Source organism: Mirounga leonina, unplaced genomic scaffold, assembly GCF_011800145.1.
Source record: "Mirounga leonina isolate KUSES-001 unplaced genomic scaffold, KU_Mleo_1.0 Mir_125, whole genome shotgun sequence".
Lineage (NCBI taxonomy): Eukaryota > Metazoa > Chordata > Mammalia > Carnivora > Phocidae > Mirounga > Mirounga leonina.
In genome coordinates, this window is record NW_023270305.1 from 49,414,621 (window position 1) to 49,439,547 (window position 24,927).

The following is a 24,927-nucleotide window of genomic DNA, read 5'->3' on the forward strand; positions in this document are numbered from 1 at the left end:
TGACGAGGGCCGCGTGGCGCTGGCCCTGGGAGGCATTTAAAGGCCGCCGGGGCCCGGCTCGGGAACCGGGAACAGGGCGGGGACCGGGCTGGGCTGCCGCGGCTTGCTCAGCTTGCCCTGCCCCTCGGCCATTGGAAGGTGGTGGAGGCTGAAAGGGGGAGGGACGGGCCAGTCGCAGCCGGGGCGTGCGGGAGGGCGGCGGCTCTGGGGGCTGGGGAAGTAAGGACCAGGGCCTGCCAGGTGACAGGTGCTTGTGACACCTTCGCCCCTCCCTTCCAGCCAACCTCCTTCCTTCTGTCACGTCCTGGGGACGGTGGAGGCCGAGGTCGAGGGAGGACTGGAGGGTGGGGACGGTATTCCAGAGCTCCAGATTTCTTTCAGAAAATTCCAACAAAGTGGAGGAGAAGATTCGTTCGGCCCTCTAGGGTAGAAGGATAATGAGAGGGCTCTAGATTTGCGTAAATAAATATTTGACCCGAAAGCAAGAGGCAGAGAGGACTCAGGGTAAGGACTTTTTTTTTTTTTAATCCCAGGAGGCTAGATACAGAATAGGCCTCTCTCTCCCTTGTGGACTGATGGGCAGGCCTGGGCGACCCTGGAGGCTCTCCGGGACAGGGGCTGGCTATGTATTACCAAGCGGAACTGCTCCCAGTGAGTCCTCAGCCCCCACTGGGCCCTGTTTTTCACAGGTCACCTGCTCAGTGTGGGCCAGTAAGTTTCTCACTGGGAAACTCCTTATATCCTTTGTGGAGTAATTCCCAGGGGTACACCCCTCTTTTTGTCCAAGGCACAAATTCCTTTTTGGTATTTTTTTTTTTTTAAGATTTTATTTATTTATTCATGAGAGAGAGAGAGAGAGAGAGAGAGGCAGAGGGAGAAGCAGGCTCCCAAGGAGCAGGGAGCCCATGCGGGACTCGATCCCAGGACCCTGGGATCGTGACCTGAGCCGAAAAAGGCAGACGCTTAACGACTGAGCCACCCAGACACCCGATTATGTAACTTCTTAGATAAAGCTGTATCAACATACCCTCTATTAGGTGACATTTTGGTTTAAACATTCCATTGCATGAATCACCAGGGTGTTTTACACTAATAAGCAGGGAGCATGTGTGACATGCTGCAGTCCCAGAGGGGCCCTCACAGGCTCCCTTCTGGCCAGTGCTGCTGGCTGTGTGGCCTGGAGCATCACTGCAGCTTTTGTGTCTTAGCTTTCCCCTTATGGACCAGAGCTAATCGTAGTAACCTCAGTCCAGTAGGGAGAATTACCTGCACACATCTGTACGCCACAGTCCTATCCTTTGTGTGCTCTGAAGTAGAGACTCAAATGCAACACAGTTGTGGTTCACATTTTTTATCTTGTTTGCCAGTCTTAAGCTCAAAATCACACCTTAGTGATTGTTTAAAATAGATAGGCAGTGATAAGAAACCATGGACATTTTGAAAGCCCACTTGGATATATCTCGGTTTCTGAGAGTCTGGTACGGGGAAAAACCATCGAAGTCATTTTTTTGTCATTAGTTAAGTGTGACAGAATACATCTTGGTGGTTAAAGAGCCTGTGCCCTGGGTTCAAATCCTGTCTCTACAGTTTACTAGCTGAGTGATCTTGGACAAGTGTCTAAGCTTTTCTGTGCCTTAATTTCTTCACCTGTGAGCCAGAGATGACAGTGCTGATGCTAGGGGCTTCTTGTTGGGAAGATGAAGTAAATGGGTTCTTGGACCTTCCTTAGAATAGTACCTGGCACATAGTAGCACTCACTCTGCAAAAATGCTCAGTGCCTGCCATGTACCAGGCACTGGGGATCCAGCAGGGATTTTGTCTGTTGAACTTCTAGTGGGGAAAGGCAGTCCATCAACAAAAAAATACATAATATGTCAGGCAGTAAAAGTGCTAGAAAAAAAATAGGAAAGAAAGTAAGGTGGGAGAGAGAGATAGGAGGTGGAGTGGTGTTATTTACATAGGGGTGGGCCGGGAAGCCACCTCTGGTAAAGTGATGTTTGATGAGACCCCTGGAGAAAGGGAAGGGGGAGGGAGTCCTTTGGAAGTCTGGAAGAAGAGGTTTCTGGTGGAGGGAACTGCAAGGAAAAAGTCCCAGGTGAAGTATGTGAAGAGTGTTGGGTGCTTCGACAGAAGAGATAAATAATTACCAATAAAATAGGCCCCATAGACCATGTGAGGATTGGTTTTTACGTGAGAGAGGGGGGAAGACATTGGAAGTTTCTGAGCAAAGGAGTGACATAGTTTTCCCTCTGTTACAGATGCATCCCTCTGGCTGCTGTGTGGAGTGGCCTTTGTGGGGCGGGGAGTGCCCAGGAGGGAGGGTACAAGCAGGACTCCTCCACCGGGCCAGCAAGATATAATGGCGGCTCAGACACCTGGTGGAAGTGATAAAGATGTGAGAAGCCGTGGGCCCTTGATAAGTCCTAGCTGTTACCATTATGCAACTTTGAGAGTTCATATTGACTTCTGAGCCTGTTTCCTCACCTGCAAAATGAAGGGTTGGGTTCATTCATCATTCCTTCTTAGCTCTTAGAAAGTTCTTGGGGTTCCTGAAAAGATGTGTAAATACCATCTGAATTTGAATGGGTTTGAGAGTAAGGGCTGCTGAATGAAAGCAATCTTGGGTTGACTCTTGGCTTGATAAGTGATTTTATAAGGTGAAGAATAATCCTTTGATTTGTTTTGTAAGTGGAGTTGACGATGTTTGGATTGCTTGAGATGTGTTTCTTACATCTTGGGAATTTAAAGAACAGGAAGGTACTGAACCGTCCCAGAGTACTTTAACGTGGAAAATTGCCTTTTATCCCCAAAATGCTTCATTCCTTCTCAGTCTACAGAATGACTCATTTTAAATATGAAGAGGAAGGAGAAAGCCTAAATGAATTTTTTATTCTAATTAAAGCTGAACAGAGTCAAACTACTTTTTACAGGGAAAAGTTATTAGCAAATTAATGAATTATAGAGCTTTAATTTATTTTTATTCTTAGTTGTGTAGAGAAGGCAGACTGCTCTCTACTCGGATTTCAGGCATTTGTGTCTAAAACAACATTAACCAAGACTGTAACCCTTTTATGAGGTGCACCCGTGAAATTTCAAGATGAACTGCACTACTACTGGAAAATGCTAAAAAGGCTAAAGAAGCGGGGGAAGGCAGTCAAACAGATGGTTAACATCAAAAAAGAAGTATAAACAGGTCTTTGAAGATTTTGCTAAATGATCTTCCCAGATGAAAAGACTAGATCACTTCCTTTTTTCCTTTCCATTTAATGTGTTTTATTCACATGTGTGCAGGCCGCATTTCTAATATTGGGAGGAGACTACAGCATTGATGTCAATTAAACAACTATTTTACGGGTATTGTTTTGTTCTATGATACCATGAACCAAAAAGAAATACTTGAAAAGGCCCAAGTCTTGTCTTCGAGGAGCTCACAGCTCACTCTGGGAACCAATGGCAGAATGTCGTGGTTGGTAAGGTAATAAAGGCCTCACATTTATAGCCCGAGCACTGAGCGGGGGTGTCAGTTGCATTTGGAGGCTTAAGGCAGCTTCCTGGAGGAGGTGGCAAATTTCTGATCAAAGGTGTACAGCGACTTCCACAGTCCCGAAAAAGCATGTCTTCAAACACCACATCACAGCTCCATTTATGGCCTGAATTCTAAATCCAGGCTTCTCTATTCTCTCTGGCCCAGCAGCTAGCTAAAGCCATGTCTCAGAGGTTGCGTTTTTGTCTCCCGCCCTGGTACAGATGGACATGCCTTGTTCCCTTGCCCTGAGCCTGCCTTCGTAGGCTTTCTGCCGGCCCTGACCCCCTCGGCCTGACTTTGACCTTCTGACCACCTGTTTTCTGTGTGTGTATAGACACGTTGGCTGGAGCAGGTTTTCCTAACCTCAGCGCCATTGACATTGTAGGCTGGGAAATCCTTTGTTTTGGGGGGCTGTCCTGTGCATTGTAGGATGTTGAGCACTAGATGACAGTAATGTCACCCCCTACTCCGACACTGACAAATGTACCCCATGGGGTGCAGGTGGGGAGTGCAAAATTGCCTCCCATTCAGGACCTGCTATCTAGAAGGTGCTTTAAGATTCCTATTATTCAGAGGCACCTGGGTGGCTCAGTCATTAAGCGTCTGCCTTCAGCTCAGGTCATGATTCCAGGGTCCTGAGATTGAGCCCCACATTGGGCTCCCTGATCAGCAGGGAGTCTGTTTCTCCCTCTCCACCTGCCACTCCCCCTGCTTTGTGCTCTCTCTCTCTCTCTCTCAAATAAATAAATAAAATCTTTTAAAAAAAGATTCCTATTATTCATATTTTTATACATGATATGAAATGTATCCAATCTAATCTAGAGTAAACTTGCACATCAGAAAAGCCTCCTTTTGTATTTGGTGAGTCATCGCTTCCTGATACTACATGAGCACTTCACCAGTGGTCGCACAAAGAACACCTAAGATGAAGGGGAACCTGTGCAAGCCCCTGTAGCCGTAAGTCCCAGCTCAAAATGTCTTTGTGATATTGAGAAATTTGCATTCTGTTTTATCATACTGCCATGTTTATTTTTGATATAAACCTAATGTGCTCCCTACACCCTTAAATACAGTAAAATTGAAGCATCCCAAGTGTTTACCTTCTTTTATCCTGTGGCTTGATGCCCTCCCCACCCCAGGCCCCAAAGGATGGTTGCAGCCTCTTTTGAGGAATGACACCGCAGTTTTATAGGCCCGTCAGGCTTTCCACTCTCCATAATTGTTTTTGCCAGGCCAGTCTCTGCTCATGATAAATATTCATGTAAGCGGCAAAATACACAAAGTCAGCATCCTTTTGCTTACCTAGTTAGGTAGGAGGGCACACATTTATCAAGCTCTTTTTCTATATTTCAATACATGATTAAAGTTCTTAATTATTGTAGGAACTATGCCCACCGTTATCAAATAATTATTTTAGACATGCATACATTTGTGTTGTACCAAAGTAATCAGGGGACAACCATAAAACTTGGCAGTCAATGGCAGTTCCTAACATTTCATTATTTTCAGTTTATTTATGAGGAAACTAGAACCAGCCTCCTGCTTGTGTTTTAATTACAGGCACAAGAAGGATTGATTTCAGAAAACCTCCTCGCTGAGGAAGAGAATACTGAGCCCATCCCCCCGAGGCTTCAGAGGTACTTGCTCTTTCCTACCCAGGGGATGTCACTGAGGGCCCTTTAGTGTGTGTGAGAGCCTCTGGGGTGCACCCTGTCCTGAGAGCTCACTCCCGGGAAGGGTGACAAGAGCTGCTGGGGAAGTGAAAGCCTTCTGCCGAGGAAAACAAAGAACACTTCCAACGTTTGGAATTGGCAGCTTGAATGAAAGATATTTTAAGATTCTCTCCAGCATGGCATTGGGCGTATCCTGAGAGCTGAGGATGTGCTTCTGGGCCTTCTCCCCAGCCTCACCTTTCGGCGATTCCAAGAGGTGGATCTGGTCTTCAGCCAGTCTTTTTGCCAATAAGGAATGTGACAGGCCTGTGTGACTGTGCCCCAGGCCTAATTTCACTCTTCTCATTATGCTTGATGTTTCTGTTTTCATTTGCTGGTTTATAGTGCTCCCTTTTATTGCATCTGTGATTTTACTTTCTTGTTGTCAAGTGGCAGAAAGGGTTTCTTAGTTTTGTAGTTTCATGGAAACTTGCGTGGCTCAGCTGGGTGGAAGGAGATCAACACATTTGGATTTAGCAGTCATTTGGAGGTCCCAGCTAGTGGGGAGGAAAACTCAGGTGGCAGGCTGCCAGGTGGTCATTTGGGTTTTAGAGGAAATGTGGTTGGGTGACACAGATTTCTGGATTTCTTACAAGGTGAGCTACACAGAGTAGGGATTAACAGAGTGCAGCTTCTGAGCAGACCACCAGCCAGGAGAGACCTGGAAATTTAAACTTGGCATCCAAATTTGACCAATCAAAGAGATTCAGAGGAAACAGATTTCATTTATTTATTCATTCGTTTATTGTTTATTTATCATTCTTTATGGAGCTGGGCTCCGTTTTGGTCATCATTATGATAATTTTTTACTTTCCAAAAAAAAAAAAAAGAAGAAGAAGGAGAAGGAGAAGAAGGAGAAGAAGAAAAACAACCATACACATGCTTGCACTTAAAATACTTGCCTTCTTCTTCCATATGACTTTCTTTTTTCTTTTTATTATTATGTTATGTTAATCACCATACATTACATCATTAGTTTTTGATGTAGTGTTCCATGATTCATTGTTTGCCTATAACACCCAGTGCTCCATTCAGTACATGCCCTCTTTAATACTCATCACCAGACTAACCCCCTCCCCCACCCCCCTCCCCTCTAGAACCCTCAGTTTGTTTCTCAGAGTCCATAGTCTCTCATGGTTCATCTCCCCCTCCTATTTCCCCCCCTTCATTCTTCCCCTCCTGCAATCTTCTTCTTTTTTTTTTTTTTTTAACATATAATGTATTATTTATTTCAGAGGTACAGGTCTGTGATTCAACAGTCTTACACAATTCACAGCGCTCACCATAGCACATAGCCTCCCCAGTCTCCATCACCCAGCCACCCCACCCCTCCCACCCCCCACCACTCCAGCAACCCTCAGTTTGTTTCCTGAGATTAAGAATTCCTCATATCAGTGTCCATATGACTTTCTTAAGGGTATCTCTGGTCTCCTCAGATTGTAGATTCCTTCCCTGCACACTGCCTCTTCCATCTGAAAATATTCAGAATGGGTCTAAGAGCTCCCCGCCAACATGGTGATATAGCCCAGAAAATAGAAATAAAATGTTTTGAATCCAGAGACTGGTTACATTCCACTTCCAATCAGATAACACATTTTCTATCTAAATTTAGATTATCTGCTACATGTTTATTTTAGGTCTGAATTGTTTAAATGATTAATTTATCTCACAAAGAAAGATTAAATGACGAGTTGAAGCAAACGTTTTAAATAGCAGAAGAAGTTCACATTGGCAGTCTACACTGATTAAGCTCCTCACATTTCATTCATTCACAACCTTGGCCTGAGTTGGTTAGTGTCGCTCCTACACCTAAGAATAAGTTGGAACTCTATAAATTCAGTAGGGCTTGGCCTAGGCATGACTTTTCAAGATTGCTGGTGAGCTGGCCTATGTGTGTGTGTGTGTGTGTGTGTGTGTGTGTGTGAAGGCTGGGTTGAATGGGGACAGAGGGAAATTTTCAACTTATCTTAAAAGCCAATCCTCATTTTAATTACCAAGAATAAACACAAGTAAATTGGGGAGAGGAGCCAAGGGAAAACTCCATCAAGAGAAGAGAGGAAACTCATGCTTTAAAAAAAAGTTGGATTTGTTTTTTGTTTGTTTGCTTGTTTTGGTGTTTTTGAAATGAGTGAGGCAGAGACACAAGTATTAAATTTATATCCTTTGAAGCTTTCTCTGTTAAGCCAAGTCCCCCTTAACACTAATCTGGAATCTGCCCTCACACAACTGGATTCCTGGCCAATCCTGCCCACCTCACACATCGGTTGCACTTAATGATGCAAAATAGCTCATTTCCCTGGTAATCCCAGCTTCTCCCCTGGACAGGGTGGTCCACTTCCTTCCTGGTCTTTTAGATTCCTCCCTACTCCTTCTATTAGCTCTGGGCTCTCCTGGGCAGGTTCTTCCTCCACCCGTCTTTAGTGAGTATGTTCTCAGCCTGAAAGAAAATTAAGAACAAACACATCCTGTTTACATTCGGTCCTTCTTTGGAAGGCAAAAGTCCCTGTCTTTCAGGAGGCCAATACTCATCTCTCTCTCTCCCCTTCTCTTTTTGGCAGATAAAGGTTTGTTTTAGTGAATAACTGATCTGTGTTATTGCCAAGGCCACTAGGTACAGACGAAAGAGAGGGAGTTTTATTTCTTGGTCTCTTCCTCCTTGGACAGAGTCTTGATGATTTCCTCTTTCTTGGCCTGGAGCCACTCTTCACAGCCCTTGTGTGCTTCCTTGGTCTTTGATCTGCGGGCCTCAGCCTGGTCAGCTGGAAGCTTCTGGCAAGCCTTGTCTGCCTTCAGCTTGTGGATGTGTTCCACGAGAATCCGCTTGTTTGTGAACACGTAACCCTTCCCTTTCAGGTACAGGCTGTGAGACATGCGGTGGTCAGTCTCTGGCGCAGAATACCTTCTCAGGCATTCCAGCGTTACCTTTTCTCTTACCAATGCCCTTCTGGCGGGCCAAAGGGTTTTTCCGGCACGGAGCACGGGAACGGACCATCACAGGCTTCCGGATGATCAGCCCGTCTTTGATCAGTTTCCGGATCTGCTGACGGGCGCGGGTGATCTCATTGGTCTCACTGGGGCCAACCAGGCCTTCTTTTCACCACAGCACAGTACCCGGGAGGCAAGCCTCTTCTGAAGCCCGAGCACAGCATGGCTGCAGCTGCAGTGACGAAAAGAAAGCCATCCTTTTTAATTTTAGTCACTGTTGACAGACTGATGCCATAGCCGGGACAGGCCAGAAAGTATCATCCTATTTGAAGCCAAAGTGATATAGCTAACAAGTATTCTAGAGAAGTTACAACCAAGGGTTGGCTCTAGATGATTTATACAGACAGGCCAATGCCAGACACGCTATAAAAGGACATAAGAAGGAATGGGCTTAGTGAGGACAGACGATGGGTACCATTTCTGAGTATGGGCAGGATGAGTGTTTTTTCAGGTCTAGTGATGGTTTTAATCTATAATACTGCTCATTCTCAGTGGCCTCCTAGTGGCACATAAAACAGCCACAGGTTCACCTAAAAGCCTCTGAAATAATGACACAATGCTAAAATAGAGTGTCACCCAGGAATCCAGGAGACGCCGTTATCTTTTAGTAATTGTAGCTCAGCTCCCTTCTTCAATGTTGAGCTTGTGTTTGGTCAGCATGGTCTTTTAAAAAATAAGTTGTACCACATCAACCCTCCTTAAGATCACTTGGTGGGTTCTCCTGGTATTTAGAATGAAACCTTAACTCCTTTCTGTGGCTTTTAAGGCCTATGGGATCTAGCCCTATGTCTCCAACTTCCCCTGGGGGCCACACTTTCCCTTGCTCAGCTGCTCTTCAGCCAAAACTGGCCTCCCTGCTGTTCTTCCAGCAGCCAAGTACACTTACTGCTCAGGGTCTTCTCATTTGCTGTTCCTCCTGCCTGGAATGCACTCTTCTGATCTGTCACCCTTCCATTCTTACGTGTCCCCTCCCCTGAGGCCTTCCCTAATTTAGGCCCTGGCCCGCACTCTTTACTGTATCCTCAACTTCTCCACAGTATTTAACCTCCATCTTTAATCATCTTGTTTATTAGTTGGCGCGGCCTTTCCACACCAGAGGGTAAGGGCCTCAAGAGCAGGCTGTTTTCTTTCTTCTTCATGAAGGAGGTGAAACTGGGCACAACCACAGATCCACAGATGAAATATAACCTCAGAGCTGTTGAGGACGCCAGGGTCCCAAGGCCAGAGTCCACTCATTTCCCTCCCGTTACACAGCCTGAGAACAATCCGCCTTGGGTTGTGAAGACGGCACTGAGCTGTCCTTCCCACCACTGAGAAGTCTTCATTCTAGAAGCCATCAGTTATATCTAAATTCATGTTAGCCATTGGGAGAAATTGCCGAACCTAAATTTAAAACGTCAGAAAATACCCTTGTAAGCAAGAAAAAATTGAGTTGGTAAGAGCAAGCACAGAAAAGATAATAGCGAAAAAAAATCCTAAAGCATAAACACAGCAATACAATAATAGTTAATACTAGCGGTATTGTTTCCTCATCCTGATTAGGGAGACTCTCAGGCTCTTTAAAGTAACCTGATGTTGAACATTAATTATAACCTCTTCTCTAAGAGGGATGAGTGGTGAAGGTGCTGCCTTTCCAGATTCCTTATTTAATTTTATTTAACAAGCACTGACAGAGTGTTCACTGTACTTCAGGGACTTCTCTAAATACCTGACAAATGCCATCTCAGGTTGTGGTCTCTGGAAGCAGTAGTCGAGACAGAGTTTGGGATGCTTCTTAGGAATTAACACCTTGGAAGAGAAGGGGAGAAAGCAGGAAAATGTCAGACTGCAATGCGGCTCAACAAAGCCTTGGCCAGCCTGGCGGGGAGCTTGAGGCGAGTGCTGCCCATCAGCGTCCTGCCTCAGACCAGAATGGCCTGCCTTTATACCCCGCCTCACTTAGTCACCAAACATGGGCTCCCCTAGAAAGGGCACGGCCTCAGGCAAGTCTGCTGGCTGAGCCGCACTGAAGTTGCTGAGAGCTGGAGTCTGCTCAGTCTCCTTTCTGCACCTGGGCAGCAAGTTCGCCCTTGAAGGGGGATCTGGGCAGTGCATCTTTGTGTCTGTTCAACTATTAACTCATTTAACCCTCAGACAATCCTAGGAGGTAAGTCCTTTAATCCTTCCCATCTTACAGATGAGAAAACGGAGGCACGGAGAAATTGATTAACTTGCCAAAGTAGGTCAGGTAGCAGAGGTGAGATTTGACCCAGGCAGTGTGGCTCCAGAATCAGAGCTCTTAACAGCTCAGCTATGCTGTCTTAGCTGTTACTTCAGAGAGGGTTGAAGATAGCCTAAAAATAGTAACAGCAGCAATTTTGTTTGTTATTAGCTCTTTCTAAGGTCCTGCAGCCTGCCTCTCTCTCTCTCTCTCTTTGTGTATGTGTGTGTGTGTGTTTGTGGTGTGCATGCTTGCCTGGTACTAGTGAATTTATTAAGAACAACGTCAAAAGAATGATCATTTTGGGTGGCCTACTACATTCGCCTGTAAAAAATCTAAGAATCAGGACTAGATGCTGAGGGGCAATGACTGGGCTGAAGTCCAGAACAAGGTGACATGTGCTAAGCTTCTCATGCTGGCCTGGAAGAAAGAAGGGCCCCTTTGGAGTTTAGGGTGGGAGAGTGAGGAGGTAGAAGAAAGGGCAAGACCAATCCTGTGCTCTGCCAGTCACAGCAGTGAGGGGTTAGCTCAGAACGCCTGAAGGAATGGCAGGTGGCACCATGGGAAGAGGGTAAAGGAAGGAGAGTGAGGCTCAGCAGCAGTGAGCACGGTGGGCCCTGGGCCCTTCAGAGGGGGTGAAAGACAGTGCAACACTGTCAAGGACCAGGAGGGCAGCAGAGGAGGTAAGAGACAGGGGTCTGGGCTGCTCCTCAGAGGTGAACTGTGTGGACTTAGAGGAGGAGAGAAAAGAGGAAATCCAGAACATTTTTTCCATCACCATTTTTGGCTTTATACACACACATACGCTTTTAAAGATATTTTTAAATCATTTCCTATATTATGGAATTAGACTTCTTATTTCTAAAGACCAGGCTTAGGTAAGGGAGAGATCCAAAGATGAGGAGTTTTATTTTGGATGACGCAGAATACACATCTCCCCCTACGTGCAATTCTATCTCTGTCCAGAAGAGCTCACAGAGTAGCAGTCATTATCCTTAAGACTTTTAGCTCCAGTAGGATTTAGTGGCTTCCCATTCCTTTTGCTGGAGTTTGGTTAAATCCCCTCTTTGAGCCTGAAGAGAAATTTTGTTTTAATCCCTCTCTACCTTCATTTACATGTGAAATCCTGGTTTGAAAGGCTGGGACAAAACTTGGTAGTAAGTGCTCTTTGCAAAAATAGTCATCAGGAGTAACATTCAGCAACATGCTGTGTAAACTTCCCAGCAGACCAAATGCATTCTCTGAGCCGGAGGGATTAAAGGATTCCACCTGGGATCTGAATAAAGGTCATTCTTGCTACTGAACTGACTCGATTGCCGTCGCTGACCCGTACGTGAGCAGGTTCTTTTCCTTCTCACAAGCTCTGTCCCATTCTCGGGGATATTTCAACAAGATTTACCCATTTTCATAACACCCAAAGCTGTCTTAGAAAACTTACCCTGTAGCTCGCAGCATAACAGTACTCTAAAGAATTCACAAAGCAAAGCAAGTATGTAGATGTTAAAAAGTAATTTACAACTAAGGGGAAACTCGTGATGCCAAGTGCAGATCTTACTTAGAGTAGACACTCGAACTCCTTTATGACACTGAACCGAACTGGGCGAATGTAAAGAGGTGTTTCTGTATCTGGAGTACAGTGTATTTCTACTGCCATCCTCTTGAAAACGAGCATGGTTTCAGAGAAACACAGCTGTTTCCTGGAGCAGATGGTTTGTATCTGGGGTGGGGGACACATAATTTCTTCCTGAACTCTATAGGATTTTATTGAAGAATGTGTCCCCAGATGTGACAGGCCTTATGAAGGCAGAAGCAGGAAGAAGTTGGAGGGTCATCATCCAGCAGAAGGGGTTGAGTGATGGTGGAAGGGAGAGGAGAGATCTTGACATTGTCATGGCCTCCATTTCTCTTTGATGATTCTGAGCTGCCTTTCTGCAGTCACTTCTCAGCTGGGCATAGTGCAGGGGACCCAATGAAAAGGAGCCCGATTCCAGGTAGTACTGAAAAGGGGGGCTGTTTCACAATTTGAGATGCCTATATTTAGTCCTTAGCTGCACTTGGAAGCTACCTCTGCTTCTAGAATGTTTGGCTCTCCCAAGAAGCTCGATTTGGTATCAAAAAGTGAACTGCTTTGGAGGTACCTGGGTGGTGCAGTCAGTGAAGTCTCCAAGTCTTGGTTTCGGCTCAGGTCCTGGTCTCAGTGTTGTGAGATCGAGCCCGAAGTTGGGCTCCACGATCAGCGGGGAGTCTGCTTGAGATTCTCTCTTCCTCTGGCCCTCCACTCCCCGGCTCTCTCCCTCTCTCTCGCTCTAAAGTCAATAAATAAATCTTGAAAAAAAAAAAAAGTGAACTGCTTCATTGAATGCTATTCTCACAAGCAAAACCGGGATACGTTCTTGTGAAAAATCTAAGCATTGGCCCATTTAGAGATGAAATTGCTGGATCATAGGGAATGCACATCTAATAGTTTTGTGGATACTACTAGGTTTCTGTCCAGCACAGTTGTACCAACTAGACACATTTTTACTCCCATGTGTGATGCATCTCCACTCAGCCGAACCACCCTTAGGACAAATTCATTTTCCCCTTTTAAAAAACAAAGACAGGGGCGCCTGGGTGGCTCAGTCGTTGGGCTTCTGCCTTCGGCTCGGGTCATGATCCTGGGGTCCTGGGATCGAGCCCCGTGTCGGGCTCCCTGCTCGGCGGAGAGCCTGCTTCTCCCTCTACCACTCCCCCTGCTTGTGTTCCCTCTCTCGGTGTGTCTCTCTCTGTCAAATGAATGGATGAAATCTTAAAAAAACAAAACAAAACAAAGACAAATGCAACAAGCTGCTCACCAAAATTCAGTCTCTAAAAGATGTTTGTTAACAGATCGAAAATGAATTTGATGGCATCAGATATAGACCCTTGGCCCTGGGCCTCTCCCCGTGATGCAGACCACACACATACCCTTCGGTCTGGTGTCGTCCTAGAATTAACTGTCCACTTCTTTCGTGAGATGACATTCAAGCCATGAAAAGACAGCAAGGTCAGCGAGGGCTGGAAGGGAAAGGGAGTGTAGCTCATAAAACCAAGAGGCACTTAAGATTTAACAAGATAAACGAGTGTTTGAAAAAACCTACTCAGCCTGAGTCACAGAGGGGGAGAAGGGCTCCAGCTCAGTTCTCTTGGTTTTGCTGTCACACGAGTGGAAAGCTCCCAAAAGCCTTGCAAGAAACTGTAAGAAAGCTCTTTGGAAAATGCCTGTCTTTCATGGTTATTCCTCTTGGACCTTTACAGAAGGAACCAGTCGCTCTTTTTCACTGTCCCAGTTATTTGCTGTGAACATTTCTGGTGTCTGCCTTGTGGGGACAGTTATGTCTGAGGTTTGCTCAGGTTCTTACATTCAAGTCATTTAATACACAGAAAACTCACACTAGACTCTTCTGGAACAATTTCTACCAAAAAAATACAGTGGATCCAGCAACAGCAAGCTGAGGGACAATTCATTCCTTTTCCAGGCTGTGTGTAAATACATGAATTAGCGGAGTTCACGAAAAACCTTGTCATTCAAATGCCTACTGACCTTTTTGTCTCTGGGCAAAAGCAGTTTTTAGCTTTTATTAACAACTGCCGTCTTCAGGACGCACCATGCTTTCTATTTCATACGCTGAAATTTGGCTTTAAATGCTTAAAAACTAGAAGATCTCAGTGATGTTGGGTAATTCCTGGGTAAGCAATTTGCTAAATGCTATCAATATAGATGGAATGCCCAAAGGTATGCCAGGTGTATATGCACATTGCGATATAGACAGGTAAATAGAGCACGAACATTTATTTAGATACCTTTTAATTTAAGGCATGTCATTTAAGGTTTTCACGTTACGTCCATATGGAAGCTACAAGTGCTCTGGTGGAAGGGAGAGGAGATATCTTGGCTCTCTCACACACTCACCTTATGTCCATACAGAAGCTACAAGTGCTCTGCCTGATGGTGCAGGTAGCTTGGTGCTTCTGCTAGGCCAAACACTTCTGGCTGATTACCTAATTTCCAATCTCCCCTTCTTGGCAAGCAGAACTATTTTGAGGTGAGTGACTATTTGCCAGCTAATAAACTCTATTCCCCAGACTCCCTTGCTGCTTAAGGTGGTCATGCAATGTACATCTGGCCAACAGGATGTAAATAAAAGCCTGATCAAAGGGGCTTTTAGAAAAGCCACTGTTTTCTCTCATAAAAAGCTGGCCTGTGTCTTTTGTTCTTTTTTCGTCCTCCTTCTTTCTTACAGGAGCATGGCCATAAAGAGGGCAGGAGCTACATGCTAGGGATGGCAGAGCAGGAAGGTAGGAGAAATTGGTCCTTGATGGTATCAGAAAGCTTGGATGGCAGACCCTTGGCTGGCAATGCTGCCTCTGCAATTCTCATGCCAGGGAAATGAACCATGTGTGTTAGCCACTGCAGTCAGGTTTCTGTTTCCGGCATCCGAAGCAGTGGTACGTGTTGCCGAATTTCCTTAGAGCAGGGTACTTAACCTAAGGAGCCCTGGTTCTAAACAAGAGTGGCTCAATTGTCCCATGACGTCACTCCACTTAGGGTTTAAGGAAGATCAGTTTTCAAACATCCTGAGGATTTGATTTGGCAAAAAAAAAAAAAAAAAAAAAAGAAAGAAAACTCTGAGATTCCTCTCCCAATGCTTGAGTGGCTTCCAGTGGCCACTGTGACCCAAAAGGCAAGAAGGTATTTGTCTGATGGTCTCAGCTTTGCAGAGATTTAGTGGAAGAAGATAACTTTATGGGGTCTGTCTGTGCACCCCTGGTCATGCTTATGTAAAAGGCTCCCCTCCCAATCATCCAGCAAGCTTCTCTAGTAAATGAGAACATCAAGAGCAAAAGTCAGTTCCATATCCTGCTGCACCAAATAATCAAAAGGTCTTTAAGTGTGCGCACATCTGTTAACGGGCCCAGGGACACGTACACCTATGCATCACCGATACTGTTCTTTAGCATAGAGGAGGAACCCAGACTTCCTTTTCCCTCAGTTAAAGATCTAGTTTATGTTGTGTAAACATACATTTTAGTTTGGCAAATAGAAATGGGCCCATGGATTGATAGGACAAGAATCAGAGTGGTGGACTCTTGTCTGACTCTCATAATAAAGCCCTTTCCGCCTCAAGAGAGAAAGAACGAGAGGTGTTGGTAGAACAGTGAATAGTTCAGTCTGAGTGGGTATTTGAGGCCTGTGCATGACAAGGCTGGAAAGGCAGACCCGGGACCTAACAGGGTGCCTTGGGGCCAGGTTCAGGAGTTTGGAATTTATCCTGTAGACTGGCCTTTCCCAGAGGCTTCCTTAGAACTCTAGAGCAATGAGATGTTTCATAAGAGAAGGATTCCATGGTCAGATAAATTTGGGAACTATGCATACTACATCTCTCTCCCTTGAGAACTCACACTCTATAATTGCATATTAAATGCTGAGAAGTTTTGCATTAAAGGAGCTGGTTAAAATCAGTCCTGGGTTCCTCTCCCCCCCTAGTCCCCTTATATTACTCGTTAGCAAGTATATGCTTTGGAAGCTGCTGCAGGGGAAGTGGGGGCCATTGGAGGTCTTTGAAAAGAGTAATGTAAGCAGCTGCTTTAGAAAGATTTTCAAATCAAAATTTGGGGAAGAGGGCACTTGACGAAAATATTAGAGGCAAGGGGCTCCTCAACGTGGCTACATACTGCAATCATTTGGGGATTAAAAAATTCCCAGACTCCATTGCATTTCTAGAGGTTCTGATTCAGTAGGTGTGGGCTGGGCGTGGGAGTGTGTGTGTGTGTGTGTGTGTGTGTGTGTGTGAGTGTGAGTGTATGTGATTCTGAAGCAAAAGCTAGTGTTGGAATTTATGAGTCCAAATTGATTGTGAGGATTATGATAGTCCAGTGGAAAGTTAATGAGACTAGTACTTGGATGGAAGCAGCGGGAGTAAAAAAAGTGGGAAGGATGAAATAAACTAAGTAAGGCAAGAAGCTACATGTCTTGGCAAGTGACCGAATGTGAGGATAGTATAGGGCAGGGAGAAATTCAAAGAGGTTTTCAGCCTGGGTTATTAGGAAAGGTGATGGTATCACTAATGGAGGTTAAAGGTTAGGGGGCCAGGCAGTATTCTGAGATAAGACGATGCTTAGCTCTTGGACATGCTTAGGTTGAGCTGCCCAGCATATACGAAGGCCTACCGACCAGCTGAAAAGGCAGGTTTCCAACACAAGGGAATGAAGGGGTCTAGATCCATAGACAGATGGTAGTTACAACTCTGGGGATAGCTCAGTGTTCCCAGGGATGAAGTGTAAAGAGGGGGAAAGCCAAGAATAGAACCACAGAAATGCCTACATTCCAGGCTTGTGCTCTTGAGATTCAGTAGGGATGGCCAGAGGAGCTGAACAGTCAAGAACTACATTACAAATGTCAGGGAAGGAAAGCCTCTAGAAGGGTTCAAGGTCCTCTCCCTCCAGCCAGATCTTATAGCAGACACTGGTGTGGTATGGGCATTGGGCCTGGCTCCCAGCTCTACTTCTCATTTACGTTGTGCTCTTGAGCAAGTTTACGTGACTTCTCAGGCCTCCGCTTCCTCATGTATAAAATGAGGATTACATTGACTGCATGTTATAGGTAAGTGCTTATTGTAGGACCACGCAATATGGTATAAGTGGTATATAACATAGTATATCAGCATAATATGTACTCTATTACATATATTATTGTCTTAGTGAAATGTCCTTTGACCTCATTAAAAAATCAGTTGTACAGAAAAAATAAGTGAAAAAGAGAAATAATCAACCACAATTCTATCACCTTACAAGTTTTTTTTTACTCTAATGGTTGTATTTTAGTCTTTGACCGCGTGCATGTATCATTTTACATAGCTACAATTTTGAAGTATGCTTTTGAACTTAGCATTATACCCTAAGACTTTCCTCTTATGGTTCCTTAATTCTCTTAATTATCATTTTATTTACTCAATAATTTCCAGTCAGTGGAATCTGAGTAGTTTCCAATGTTGTTTTTTAAATTTATTTAAGCAGCGATCTAATTAACTCAAGCATTAATATAGCCCTCTAATTTTTATAAAATTATTTCCTTTTGGATGAACTATCAGCAATAGAATTACTGCCTCAAAGGGTTTGAACAGTGAACAGTGAATGGTTTTCGAAATATATTGCTGAAAGGCTTTCCAAGAGTTGTATTAATTAACATGGTTTCCAAAGGTTATACCTGTTAACAAAGTATGAGTCTACCCGTCTCACCATATCCTTACTAGAACTAGTAATATCATCATTTTTTAATATTTTTTGCCAGCATAATGGGAACTGACTGGCTGAAAACAAAGATCATTGTTGCTTAATCTGTATTTTGATAATAATTGAGGCTAAATATTGAATATTTTCCATATGCTTATGTTGCTAATTGTATCTCCTCTTGTAGAGGAGTCCAAAGGACACTAGTACAAAGGTAAACTTGTTGATGACACATCTGTCCACCTGTAAAAATAAAAGCTTATGGAATCACCCTTGGAATGTTGAAAGAAAGAATTGGGTAGGATATTCTGTTAGTCAAGGTCTTAGTTTGAATGTGATGAGGAGTGTTTAATGAAGGGGATATTTACAAAGGTGTGGTAATATTAAGGGAAGTTAACAAGGGATGGTACAGCACCCAGGGCTAGCAACAATGATATCATTTCTAGGCCTGAAGTGGTAAAGGGAGGGCCCAGGTAAAGGAACCCAGAGAGACAGTTGTAGGAAAGGGCTGCCTGACAGGAGCTGTGGCCTTTGGAGAGATACTGTCAGCCTACGGGGACCCAGTGGGGAGGGAACAGGTAATGAATATCCTGACCCTGATGATTTCTACTTACCCTCTGATCTCCTGGGGTGCCTCTCATTGACCCAGCCCAAATGCCAGGGGGTACAGTTGACCCCATCCATTAAAGTCAGTCTCCTAAAGCCCTAAGGAGGATGAAAAAGAGAAGTGAGAGGATTTAGAAGAACAAATGGAAAATATGGAACAAATTCAGCACACATATTCTGGCATTAAGATATTTTAGAATGGCTGGTAATACAAGCCGTCACAAATAGATACGAGATTATGGATCTGAGGTCTCACTTAATTCAACTTTTGAATGTTATTAAAAGCTACTTAATTTCCATAATTTAGCTATTCAATAGAAACAAATGTAATGTTAATGCCATTACTTCATCTGTTTTAAAGAATCTGGATAGGAGAATTTATTCCTTGTTTGGAGGAAAATTTATTATGCCAAAATTTCAGAAGCAGGCAGGAAAGAAGAATTCAAAATCTCAGTCAGTAAGAAAGCAAGGGCATAAGCAAAGAGGAAACTGTCCAGGAATGTTAAGAATGAAAGGGATTATAGTGAGTGTACCCCAAAGTTTCTGATTCAGTAGGTTGGGTGGGTCCTGGAAATTTGTATTTGTAATAAGGCCTCCAAATCATTCTGATACAGTGACTGGACTGTCATTTTGGACAAAGGTGCAAAAGCAGGTCACTGATGGAAAGAGAGACTAATCAATAAATGGTGCTGTAGCAACTGGACATCCATAAGCTAAAAAAATTTAACCTTGGCCTTAGTTGCACACCTTATACAAAAATTAACTTAAAATGGGTCATGGATTTAAAGTGTAAAATGTAAAACCGTAAGACTTTTAGAAAGAAACATAAGAGAAAATCTTCAGGATCTTGGTCTAAGTAGAGATCTTTTAAGCTTGTCACCAAAAGCACAATTCATAAGAGTAAAAATGAATAAGTTAGACTTCATCAAAGTTAGACATTTTTGTTCTGCAAAAGGCCCTGGTAAAAGGATGAAAAGACAAATTACAGACAGGGGGAAAATATTCGGAAGCCACATATCTGACCAAGGACTAGCATCTAGCATATAGAAAGGACTCCTGAAACAACAAGGAAAAAACAAAGAATCCGATTAGAAAATGGGTAAAAGACATGAAGATACATTTCACTGAACGAGACATACAGATAGCATATAAACACCTATAAATATGTTCAGCATCACTAGCCATCAGGGAATGGCAAATTAAAACCACAGCACTACACACCTATCAGAATGGCTAAAATAAAAAATAGTGACAATCGCACCAATGCTGGCGAAGATGTGAAGAAACTGGTTCTTTCACGCGTGGCCAGTGGGAACGTCAAGCGGCACCGTCACTCTGGAGAACGGTGTGATGGTTTCTTTGAAAAATAAAACATGCAACTACCGTACAACCCAGCAACTGTACTCCTGGGCAGTTATCCCAGAGAAACCAAGCCTCATAAAAACTTGCACGTGAATGTAAAAAGCAGCTATATTTTATGTAAATGCGTCTTTAAGTCTCCTGGACTCATCTTTTTAATCCAATTTACACCTCCTGTATAGGAATTCTGGAGTCACTACTTCTGCCTTTGTGGACTGAAAGAGAAAAAAACATATAGAAAATAAAACCAAGTGCTTGATTTGAAGACTTGATCCTAAGCCTTCCAGGGAAAGGAGAAATTATATCCTATATAAGCCCCAAGGAATTACATTGCTGCTCTTGGAATCATTGATCTGAACCTGGACACTACTGGACATAATTCAGAGTCCTGAAAAATGAAAATGTTTTAAAAGTTTAATGAATATTTATTGAGCAGGTACTATGGGTGAAGCACGGGTTTTGCATTAAAAGAACCTCTGTACCTGATAATTATCCACAGTGCACACATAAGCCAATTGAAGTGCAGACGGGTTTAGATTAGATTCTACTCTGTGTCAGGTACTTTGATATTCAGCTGTTATCTGATTTAATTCTCCCTGTTAGTCTTGGTAGAAGTTTCCTACCTCCTGATTTCTCAAGTCTTTGGCCATCGTAAGGAAGATTATAATAGGGGTGCTCTGAAATTGGATCTCCAAATTAGGACAATGAATTTTGTAGAGCTGCATTAAAATGTGCAAAGAAAGGAGGTCTTGAAATATCAATCTTTGGGCTGTTCCTTCTCCCCCTTCATTCTGGATCCTTTCTTTAAGGGGCCTGTTATAGTCAGAATGCAAAGAGAAGAAAATACTAGTATCGAGGTTATTGTACGCTTTCAAATCAGGTCCTTGCAAATTAAAAGACGAGGCTCTGAGGGCCTTGGGGCACAGAGTTTATGCCATAGCAAAGACAAGAAGAAGGTGAGAAAGGAAAAGCTAAGCTATCCCTTGCTCAGCGGCCTACACTCCAGAGACTCCTCAGAGATCTCTTGTCCTGGAGGGGGAGAGAGCTGGGGGACTTTGCCACGAGAGGGCTACTCTGTACCATTTCACTGCCAGGAGCAGAGCCCCGTGGCAGTTCTTCTACTGCTATTCAGGGGCTGAATTGTGTTCTCCTACATAGGCAGAAGCCCAGTACTTCAAAATATGACTGTATTTGGAGATAGGGCCTTTAGAGGTGATTAAGTGGGTGGGCCCTGATGCACTCTGACCAGTGTCCTTATAAGAAGAGGAAATTTGGACACACACAGAGACATCAGGGATATATGTACACAGAGGGAGGACCCTGTGGGGACAGAGAGAGAAGGCAGCCTCTGCGATCTGAGGAGAGAGGACCCAGGAGAAACCAGACTTGCTGTTACCTTGATCTTGGGCTGCTAGCCTCTAGAACCATGAGAAAATAAATTTCTGTTGCCTAAGCCGTCCACTGTGTGGTATTTTATCCTGGCAGCCCAGTCCAATGGCAAGACTAAGGCACCTGGCATCTAGCGAGGGTCTCCCATCAAGCACAGAAAAGACACTATCCTACACCCAGTAACTTTGCTGAGCTCCATCCACGCTGCCCTTGACCAGCCTGCTCAACAGCAGCCCAGGGCACTGGTAAGCCCCTTCACAACGGAGGGTCCATGGCCCACGAGGGGTGGGGATTGTGTGGGAGGAAAGACCCAGCAGAGGCACTTGGGTGGGTCTGCACCATGGAGAAAACCTTCCTGACTCCAGGTGCAGAAGTTCCTTGGGGTGGGTAGAGCTGCACCCCTGTAGATTATGATTAACCTATGTTGCAGCTGAGGCCCTGGGAGACAAGGGTGAGGGGATATTGGTTTCTTTCTGTCATGGGGCCGAGGATCCAAAAGCTCCCTCAGCTGACTTGGTGGGGAGTGTGTCTTGTCTAACCAGACTCAGGGCGCCCTCGAGGGCCAGTTATGAAGTGGCCAGTGACCAGCATGGCTCCTGGGCAGTAGCCATCCACAGTGAGACCCATGGGATCGCACATCTGACACACCCCAGAAAGCCTTGGATAGAGGATCCAGTGAAAGGCTGGCCTCCTGCAGTGGTTCAGGCGCTCAGGTGGTGTCTATTGGGCACAGAGGGAAGTGAGGGACATCTGGGTGACAAGAGGCTCTGCTTGTGACCTACATTTTCTCACTTTGCTCTGAGCACAGCATTTTTATCCTTGGAACTTTCAGATCTGGATTTGGTGCTCAAACTGAAAAATAAATGATGAGATTGTAGAGATTGGAGTGAAAGAAGTCCATGGTTTTATGCATGGGTAATGAGAGGAAGCAACACATTCCTTCCCTTTTTTTTTTTCTTTAAACTTAAGTCAGAATAACAGTTGCACAGATGAGGATATGTGTGTGTGTGTGTGTGTGTGTGTGTGTGACTGGGGCTGAAGACTTAACCACCGTGGATATTTTTAAAACTTGAGGAGAGGCACAGTGAGGGCTTTCCTAGCACTGAGATCTGAGGGAAAGTTCCAGCCTGGGAATGAGAATAGACACTCCTCCTCTCAGCTAAACCCCAACTTCTTTTTTTTTTTTTAAACCCTAACTTCTTTGCCTAGAAAGTGGGGAGGTTGGATTAAATGACTGCAAAATACTATAATTCTAAGATTTGTCATTTTACTTAGATTCTTGTAAGTATTTAAGTCAAACTCTCCCTGTCACTAGGTTCCTCTTCCTGAAGGTTAGATGGCTGTGGATGTGTGTGTGCGCACGCGTGTGTATGTGTTGTGTGTGTGGGGGTTGTGTGTACAGTATGGATGGGTTTGGTGTGTCATGCTCTATTTCCTTTTGCTGCCCAGAACAACCCCCACATTGCCCCATTTATGCTGGATTTCCAGATCTTTCGGAAATCCTCTCCCCCACACCAGCCCGGTAAGCAAGAACACATGTGGGAAGCCCTTCTTATTCCAGTGTCTCTTGAGATGCAGCCAGACAGCTGGAATTACATGCTTTGTAGAGAACCAGGGATGTGGCATGGCAAGGGGAAATCCAGTTTGTATTGGGAAGCCAGATTGCTTGTCCCAAACCTGAGAGGCCGAGAGAGGGTGGAGGCTGGGCTGTCTCTTGCCAGCGGCGTGGGCCGTGTGTGTGTGTGTGTGTGTGTGTGTGGTATCTTTCATAAAAACCTCTATCTTTTCTAGCATTTCGCCACTTACGTGTGTTTGCAATTCAGACCCCAGTTTTGAAAGTAGCCTCTTTCCTCAGCATCCTTCCTCTAGTTCTGTTGTTCCTCATTCACCTCTCCAGCCCCTTTTCTCTTCTGCCCCACAGCAGGGCATCAAGCTCCTTGTAGACAGGGGCTCAGGGTTCTTAATCTGCTGCCTGGAGGGGGCCCCAGATGAAAGCAGGGAAGATTCGACCCTCCACGACGGCCAGGCTCTGGGGCCTCAGAGTCTTTGATGCTTTGAGCTTCCTGGTTATGGCAGAGTTTCCTCTTGATTCTGGGGGCATACAGAGCTGCCAGGGGTCCAGCTTGCCTTTCTACATCTGTCCCAGTCACATACTGCTACTTAAGAACTCACCCCAAATTCAGTGGCTTTAAACAACAGTCCTTCATTTGGCTCCCGAGTCTGCGATTTGGGCTGGGCACCGCTCCCACGTGGCACCTGCCGGGGCAGCTGGAAGGTGAAGGGTGACCTCACTACTCAAGGGAAGGAGGGTTCTGTGTCCGTTGTAAGCCCAGCATGTGTACCGTGTGTGTGTGTTCGTGTGTGTGCACGTATGAAGCGTAACGAGCACGCCCTCTATCATGGCAGCCATGCTTGAAAATACAATGTGCTGCATCTCTTTCCACCTTCACTATCCCTTTCTTTGCCTCCTACAGTCCTGTTGGTTTAAATTTGTGGGCAGAGATGCAATTTGCAGTAAGGACTGTGTTCTCACATGGGTGCTAAAGCTTACACTTTGGCTTGAATTATGTGGTAGGCAGAATGGCCTCAAAATAAACCCAAGATTTCTGCTCCCTGGTGCACATGCCCTGAATAATCTTCTCCCCTTGAGTGTGTGTGTGGGTGGGTGGGTGGGGGGTGGCTGTGAACATACTGGGATTTTACTGGGATGAATAGGTTACATGAGATGGGCAAAGGTGAAAGGATTTTGCAGAGGTTATAAGGTCTCTCATTAGTTACTTTGGGTTATCGTAAAGGAGATTACTCTGGATGGGCCTGACATAATCAGGTGAGTCCTTTAAAGGAAGGTTTAGGCCTTCCCTAAATTGAGATTCTCCTGCTGGCTTTGAAGGAGCAAGCCGCCATATTGTGAGAAGGCCATGTAGCCACAACATGAGAGTGGCCTCTGGGAGCTGACGGCAACCCTCGAACAACAGCCAGCAAGAGAACAGGGACTTCAGTTCTACAACTGCAAGAAAATCCTGCTGACAACCTGAATGAACTTGGAAGAACTCCAGATGCGAACATGGCCCAGCTGACATTTTGATTTCAGCTTTGCCAGATCCTGAGCAGAGAACCTAGCTACTCCACACCCAGGTTCCTGACCAACAGAAACTGCGAGATGATAAATGTGCATTAAGCCAGCCAGTTTGTGGTAATGGGTTATACAGCGATAGAAAATGAACGCACATCATAACCATGAGCTCCACTGGCAAGAAAACTTTATTGAGTGGGTAACTGGAGAAACACACAGCAGATTCAGTAGCGCGACTGTGCACATGTTTGAGCCCCAGCTCAAATGTCACCTCCTTTAAGACCTTCGTGGATTACCTTCAGCCAGAAGTAAACTCTTGCTTCGGAAATTCTATGGCTTTGTTTGTACCTCTTTTGTGGTACTTCTTATATTCTAGTTGTATTTGCCAGCGTATATGTTTTATCTCCCTGGTTGGATTGTAAGGCCCTCTCTAGGGAAATGGTGTCCTTTTTATTTTTGTGGCACCAAAGTACTTGGCATAATTCTTTGCATATCAACTAATGTTTTTTGATAGTTTATTAGGTACTTTTCTCAATGCTAGAACTTCAACTTTTATTTGTTGAGGCTGTTTGAGAATATATTTTGATGTAAGGAAAATCAAGAGATAGTCTTTGTTATTGTTCTACGGGTGTTAATTTAAAATATCAAAACTAGGGGCTCCTGGGTGGCTCAGTTAAGCGTCTTCCTTCAGCTCAGGCATGATCCCAGGGTCCTGGGATCGAGTCCCGCATCAGGCTCCTTGCTCAGTGGGGAGCCTGCTTCTCCCTCTCCCTCTGCCACTCCCCCTGCTTGTGCTCTCTCTCTCTCTGTCAAATAAACAAATAAAATC

At 44.7% G+C, this 24,927-nt stretch overlaps 1 pseudogene; it reads right to left on the bottom strand.

Annotated features, from left to right (window-relative positions):
- Positions 1–7,871: 7,871 nt before the first annotated feature.
- Positions 7,872–20,286, bottom strand: LOC118007556 (annotated as a pseudogene).
- Positions 20,287–24,927: the final 4,641 nt, after the last annotated feature.